Genomic DNA, 7,873 nt, shown 5'->3' with positions numbered 1-7,873 from the left:
GAATCAGCCCTTTTTTCTGCACCCCCAAAATTTTGATAGAAGATGAATACAAACCGTGTGTACAAGCTCAAAGATGTCTGAACCCCAACATGAAGGAAGTTGTAAAGGCCGAGGTTATTAAACTTCTAGATGCTAGAATTATTTATCCTATTTCTGACAGTTCTTGGGTAATCCAGTGTAGGTTGTCCCTAAGAAAAAAGGCATGACGGCCGTGACCAATGAGAAGAATGAATTAATCCCAACAAGAACAGTTACAGGGTGGAGAGTTTGCATAAACTACAGGAAACTGAACGACGCCACAAGAAAAGATCACTTCCCCTTACCATTCATGGACCAAATGTTGGAAAGATTATCCGGACACATGTATTACTGCTTTCTAGACGGACTCTCCGGTTACTTCCAAATCCCAATAGCTCTTGAAGATTAAGAAACGACGACATTCACATGCCCATATGGTACGTTCGCTTATCGTAGAATGCCTTTTGGATTATGTAATGCTCCTGCCACTTTTCAGCACTGTATAATGGCCATATTTGATGAACTCATGGAAGATATCATGGAAGTCTTCATGGAGAATTTTTCGGTATTCGGTAACTCTTTCCATCTCTGCCTTAAAAATTTAAAATGAGTTCTAATAAGATGTGAGGAAACAAACCTTATGCTTAACTAGGAGAAATGTCACATCATGGTTCAAGAATGTATTGTATTAGGACATAAAATTTCTAGTAAAGGGATTGAAGTGGATAAATCTAAAATAGAAACAATCGAAAAATTACCACCCCCTAGTTCAGTTAAGGCTATTAGAAGCCTTTTAGGACATGCTGGTTTTTATAGAAGATTTATTAAGGATTTTTCTAAAATAGCTAAGCCTTTGACTAAATTACTAGAAAAAGATATACCTTTTAACTTCGATCAGGAATGTTTAGAAGTATTTAATACTTTAAAGGATAAATTAATTAATGCTCTAATCATAATTGCACTTGATTGGAACTTGCCATTTGAACTAATGTGTGATGCGAGTGATTTTGCAGTAGGTGCAGTATTGGGACAATGAAGAGACAAGCATTTCCAACCTATCTATTACTCTAGCAAAACCTTAACGGCTGCACAAGAAAACTATACTACTATGGAAAAAGAGTTGCTAGCTGTGGTTTTTGCATTTGATAAATTTCCATCATATCTCATATTGTCTAAAGTTGTTGTTTACACTGACCATTTCGCCCTTCAGTACCTTTTAACTAAAACTGATGCAAAACCTCGACTCATTCGATGGATTCTCCTATTGTAGGAATTCGACATGGAAATTTAGGACAAGAAAGGAGTTGAAAATCTCGCGGCTGATCATCTGTCTAGGCTCGAGAAATCCAATACCAGAGAACTAGATGACGTGGAAAAAAATGATTCGTTCCCTGAAGAACAATTTTTTTCTATATCTAACTTTGAGGTACCTTGGTTTACAGACATCGCGAATTTGTTAGCTATTAACATTATCCCAAAAGGGTTAACACACCAGCAAAAGAAGCGATTCTTTAATGATGTGAAAAACTACTTTTAGGACGATCCATTTCTGTTTCGCATATGTACAGATCAAGTCATCAGAAGATGAGTTACAGGATCAGAAATATCAAAAATAATGGAACATTGCCACTCAGGGCCAACCGGAGGACACTATAATGGCACTAAGGCCGCACACAAAATACTTGAATTAGGTTTTTATTGGCCTTTGTTATTCAAAGACGCTATCAGGTATGTTACTTTATGCGACAAATGCCAACGGACAGGTAACATATCTAAACATGATGAAATGCCTCAAAACTATATGCTTTCTTGTGAAATATTTGATGTTTGGGGTATCGATTTCATGGGCCCATTCCCCAGTTCATTTGGAAATAAATACATCTTAGTAGCAGTTGACTACATGTCCAAATGGGTAGAAGCCCAAGCTCTACCTACTAATGACTCTAGAGTGGTAGTATGTTTCCTTAAAAAACTCTTCTCAAGATTCAGAACACCTAGAGCAATTATCAGTGACAGGGGCACTCATTTTTGTAATACCCAATTTGAAAAAACTGTTAAGAAATACGGAGTTCATCATAGAACAGCCACCCCATACCATCCTCAAACTAATGGACAAGTTGAATTAGCAAACCGAGAACTCAAACGAATCCTTGAAAAAATAGTAGAATCAAACAGAAAAGACTGGGCCACAAAAGTAAACGATGCCTTATGGGCTTACAGAACTGCTTTTAAAACTCCTATAGGGACATCACCTTACAGACTTGTTTATGGAAAAAGTTGCCATCTACCATTTGAACTAGAGCATAAAGCTTTTTGGGCTATTAAATTTCTAAACCTTGATCCCGAACTTGCAGAAAAAATAGGTTGATGTAGCTAGACGAGCTAGATGAATGGCGAGCCAATGCATACGAAAATTCACGCCTATACAAGGAAGCAACAAAGCGGAGCCATGAAATTCGTTTAAAGCAATGACAACCATTTGAAGTTGGAGATCTCGTCTTATTATACAACTCAAGACTCAAATTATTTCTCGGGAAACTAAAATCACGATGGTCAAGACCTTTCGTAATTCAACCTGTTCATCCATATGGCATAATAGAGGTAAGTCACCCATCATACGGTACTTTCAAGGTAAATGGACACCGTCTCAAACTTTATAATGGTGAGAATTTTAAAGTCGATGGAGAGGAGCTACGATTCCACAAACCGCCCTGAATATACCAACAAGGTAACAGTCAAGCTTAGACTATAAATAAGTGCTTCTCGGGAGGCAACCCAAGTACTAACAATTTTAAATTATTTTAAATTCAAGTTTTAAACATTTAGGACTCTAACAAGGTATTTGAAGCACAAGTTCCCAGTTCCACATAGTCGATAACACGATCGTGCTTAAGGCCATGTGATCAACACGGAGGGAAACACGATCATGCGTTACGGTCGTGCAAAAACAGGGTAAATGATTTCCCTAAAACACAGGACGCGATAAATCCCCACGGCCATGCGACATGCCCGTGGGTGAATTTGATAGGTGAACATGGGCGTGGGAATGGAAAAACACGGGCATGCTAGGGGCAAGGCTTGATTTTATTTCTTCGACACAAGTGTGAGACATGCCCATGCCGTGAAGTCGTGGACAACAATACACGGGCGTGAAAAAAGCGAACAAATCTAGGCACGGCCTAAATTGCAAAATTCAAAAAACACGGGCTCACTTTCAGAGTACACGGGCGTAGCCCTAGGCCGTGTGGCTTCCCCCTATATAAGCAAACTACTGTTCATTTTCTTCTTTCTTTCAAAAACCTAGCTGAAATCTCCCCCTCTCCACTCCCTAATCTCTATTCTGGCCACCATTCCACAGATTCTCACTTCCTTAACCCCCAAACCACCCTAAACTCTACTCCACTTGCATTAATCCTCACTTTCCCCTTTCTTTTCCCTCCATTTTTCCTCCACACGGCTGTGCCCCCATAGCACGAGGACCCACCGACTCAGCCACCACTACCCTCTCGTCCAGTTTATACGGCGGCTTCATATGCTGACATCTCTGAGAGCCTCACCCGATTCGAGCAGTAATGTTTTCAATGATTTGACAACATTGATGCTACTCTACAGCAGGTTTGTCAGCACCTCCACATCTCATTGCCATTCCCACCTTGCGAACCATCCAGTGATGAAAATGTTTAGAAATATTTATTTTATTATTTTATGTTTTTAATTTTTATTCAAACTACTTTTTAATTTTTAATTTTTATTTTTATATTTTTAGCAGATTTAAATTTTTATTATAAATTTCGGTTATTTCTTTTCGAATACTTATTCTTCCTAATATCCCCTAAAAAGTTCTTGATTTTATCACAGTTATATAGAGCTCTTAAGCTCATCATCTCATAGGAATTAAAACTCCACCGGGAAAGGGTCTCCACGACTGCCATGTCCTACTCGACCACGATCATAGCTACCTCTAAATATAATATTCTTTTGGTGCAGGACTTATGGCCTAATGAACCTCTACGACCACCGGAGTATCCTCCTCCACTCTCGAACCGATCACTCTCCAAAACTCTAGTTCGAGGAATTCATCATACAGGAAGTTTCACTTCTCTCCTATCTTATTTTTATACTCTAATATCTATCTTTGTACATTGAGGGCAATGTACATCTTAAGTGTGGGGGGGTATTTATTTTATTATCAGAAAAATCCTTGAATAATCATCTTATTCTCTTGAAAAACTCTCATATCATATTTAGGATAAATTTTAATTAGTTTATGATTTTGATTGATATATCTTGAATTAAAACATAGGGATTTATGCATTGATTATTTAAACTTTAAGACAATAGAGAGTCAAGCATGATGAGTTGATTTTTAAGAATTCAAAATCTTAGGTTGTTTTCCCAAGTCTAGGTATTAGTTTGAATTGGAATTCACGAGTCTAAACATCAAAAACCCGTAATTTTTGTGAGATTTTTTAGCCTTTTGAGCATCTATTCATCCTTTCGTGCTTACTTTTATTATTGCTTTGAGTGCGTCAGTATTGAACTGTTATTCTAGAACTTGCTTGATTATGCATGTCGAGACCACACCATTTGATTTGATATATCAAAATGATTAAGACACTTAGAATTAACCTACTCATGCCATGAAAAGCCTACCCCCCCGATTACTCCCTAGTATACCTCCTTGAGCCTAACAAACCAATTTTTGTATAACCCTTAATATTAATCTTTATCCCATTATTGAAATCCCTTAAATTAATCCCTATTTTTGTTGAGATTTGAGTTGAATAGATTGCCTAGCTATGTTTTTCTCTTGATATTTAGTCTATATTATTTAACTTGTTCTTAAAAAAAGAAAACTATGTATGCATATCTGTAATTTCATAATTCTAAGAGAAGCTCTGTTGTACGCAAGTGAAGATTAACTCTTTTTCTAGTTAGGCAACTTTTCAATTCAATCTCGATTACAAACCTCATTACAAACCTCTGAAGACTGTTTGATTGATGTATCATCTTAAATTATAGTGGTGGAGATTTGATTTTCATGCAAGCCTATGCTAATGACTTTCCATTATTGACTATTGAGTGCTTCCTTTATTGTCCTTGTGACATCCCTAATTTGACTCTAGTCGGGAAGTGGTTTCGAGACCCTAAAACCGAGTCACACAAGAAATTGATTGTTAAATTTCATGTCTATATTATGTTACAAATTGTGTGTGAAATTTTGATGCTTTGATTTTGTCAATTGAATGCGAATTTAATCAAAAAGGGCTTATGTGAGAAACATTGAAAATGTGTTGGTTAATTTTTAAAAGGGCCAAATTGTTGCATGGATTAAATATGGGGACTTGCATGTCAAAGTCCCCATTTTTCATGATAGTGGCCGGCCATGTTGATGTTTATGACTATATATGTATTATTTACTAGTTTTAAGGCAACTAAATGGTTTTATAATTTTATAATATTATTGAATGAAGAAATAAGTGAGAAAATGGGTGAAAGAAACAAAGTCCTTGTTCTTGTTTCTTCTTGGCCGGTTTTAGGAGAGAAAACAAAAGAAAAACCAAATGTTGTTTCATCTTCTCCCTTAGTAGCCGAACCTTGAAGAAGAGAAGGGAGAAAAAGTCTAAAACCATTCGGCACTTTGATATTCTTCATGAGGTGAGTTTCTTGATTAAAATTTGATGGAAATTTGATATTTTGGGATGGATGTTAAGCTAGTTAGGCAACCAAAGGTTCAATTTTTTTTGTGTGTGTGGCTATATGTGCATTTCGCCATGGTCTTTGCTTGAACTTGAGATTTGTAATGTGATTTTTCCTAAATTGTCTATAAATTTCTGGTTGTTGATTTCATGGTAATGGTATATTGAATCCATGATTTGAATCCATGAAAATTTAGTGAGGTTGCATTCGCAACTTGCTTGGAATTATGAAATGATGTCCAAAATTTGTAATTTATGCTTATATATTGAAATAGAGCTTACAATTAATAGAACCATGTACTAATTGAGGATTTTATGTGTTAAATTTTGGATGTTGGAGTTTTAGCTTTGAAATGGTTGTTAGATGAATTATAAAGTACTAAAACTGGAAAGAGAAAGAGCTTAAGGCATGGTTAGTATTCGCCATGATGAGAAGTAAGAAAATTATGTTTGTGGTTATAAAAGATTTTGGGCATTCGGCTACTCGAGGAAAGATGAGAGACATGCTTATATGTTTACATGCGTATTACCGAACATGATTGTGAATAATGATACTAATAAAACGGTTTGTAAGTTATTAATAAGGGTCTTTGACATAGATACTTGTAAATAAGACAAATGTCACATATTTGGAACCCTTACATGTTATTTCGCTTTAGTTAATTATTGTAGAAATTAAAGCTAAATGTTATAAGGAATAAGTGTATTTCTTGCTAACCGAATTATAATATAATCGAATGTGGTTTTACACAATAGTGATGTGATAAGTTTAAATTTTGTTCATTAGCTCAAGAACTCAAGGAAACAAAGTCGGATCGTGGAAAAAGGGGAAATTGATCGAATAGTCGGAATTGACGTACATTAGCGATCGAGGTAAGTTTTAAGTATTAAAACCTATATTGTGATTGAGTATGATATGTTAAGCACATATTAAAAGAATCATAACTTTATTGTAAGTTTTTATGCATATAGCCTAATGGCTATTGTGAAGTATAGGTAAGTTATTGATATGATATGTTGCCAAATGGTTATGATATTATGAAGTGCTAAAAGGATATGTCAGAAGAGTAAATTTGTGATAAACCTGCTTAGGACAGCAGCAGTAACATGAATTTACAAAATCACCATAAATTGATGGACTTGAATTAGAGGCTGAATAAAACATGAAATTAAAGCTTAATGAGTCTAGTTTCTTATAAAAGAAACTGTGTAAGCAAAAGAATTTCCGATAATGAGATATTTGAAGTTGTGTGAGACAGTGCAGAATGATACTGTAATCCTCTGTTCTGTGTTTAGAAAATCATTATAATTTGTACAAAAATGGTTATAAGATAAAATTTATATCCTTAGACTCCTTAATGAGTCTAGTTTCAAATGAAATCAAATAGAACACATTTTGAATTCTGTACAATGAGAAATTTGATTCGTAGTGAAGAGTGGTCAGATTAGTTAAATAGTGAAACAGGGAAAACTTTAAGAAAAATCTGGTATTGATTGGCCAAACCTAAAATTCTGAAAAATTTATGGATGAAAGATATACGAGTCTATATTCAGGAAAAATTAACGGCAAGTGATTCGGAGCCTTGTAGCTCCGGTTATAAGTAATTTAGTGACAATTGCTTAGGAAAAACAACTCGTAGTGTATATATGTGATAAGGCCTAATGGCCGATGTGATGAATGTGAAAGTGTAATTATGTGGTAAAGCCGAATGGCTAATGTGAAATACATGTGTGATATGTATATGTGGTAAAGCCGAATGGCTAATGTGAAATACATGTGTGATATGTATATGTGGTAAAGCCAGAATGGCTAATGTGAAATACATGTGTGTTATGTATATGTGGTAAAGCCGAATGGCTAATGTGAAATACATGTGTGATATGTATATGTGGTAAAGCCGAATGGCTAATGTGAAATACATGTGTGATATGTATATGTGGTAAAGCCGAATGGCTAATGTGAAATACATGTGTGTTATGTATATGTGGTAAAGCCGAATGGCTAATGTGAAATACATGTGTGATATGTATATGTGGTAAAGCGAATGGCTAATGTGAAATATATGTGTGATATGAATATGTGGTAAAGCCGAATGGCTAATGTGAATGTTGTAACATGCGATTAAATGTACATGAAACTTGGAAATATATTCCGG

This window comes from Gossypium arboreum, chromosome 9, assembly GCF_025698485.1.
Source record: "Gossypium arboreum isolate Shixiya-1 chromosome 9, ASM2569848v2, whole genome shotgun sequence".
NCBI classification, from domain to species: domain Eukaryota; kingdom Viridiplantae; phylum Streptophyta; class Magnoliopsida; order Malvales; family Malvaceae; genus Gossypium; species Gossypium arboreum.
This window is presented reverse-complemented; position numbering follows the sequence as displayed.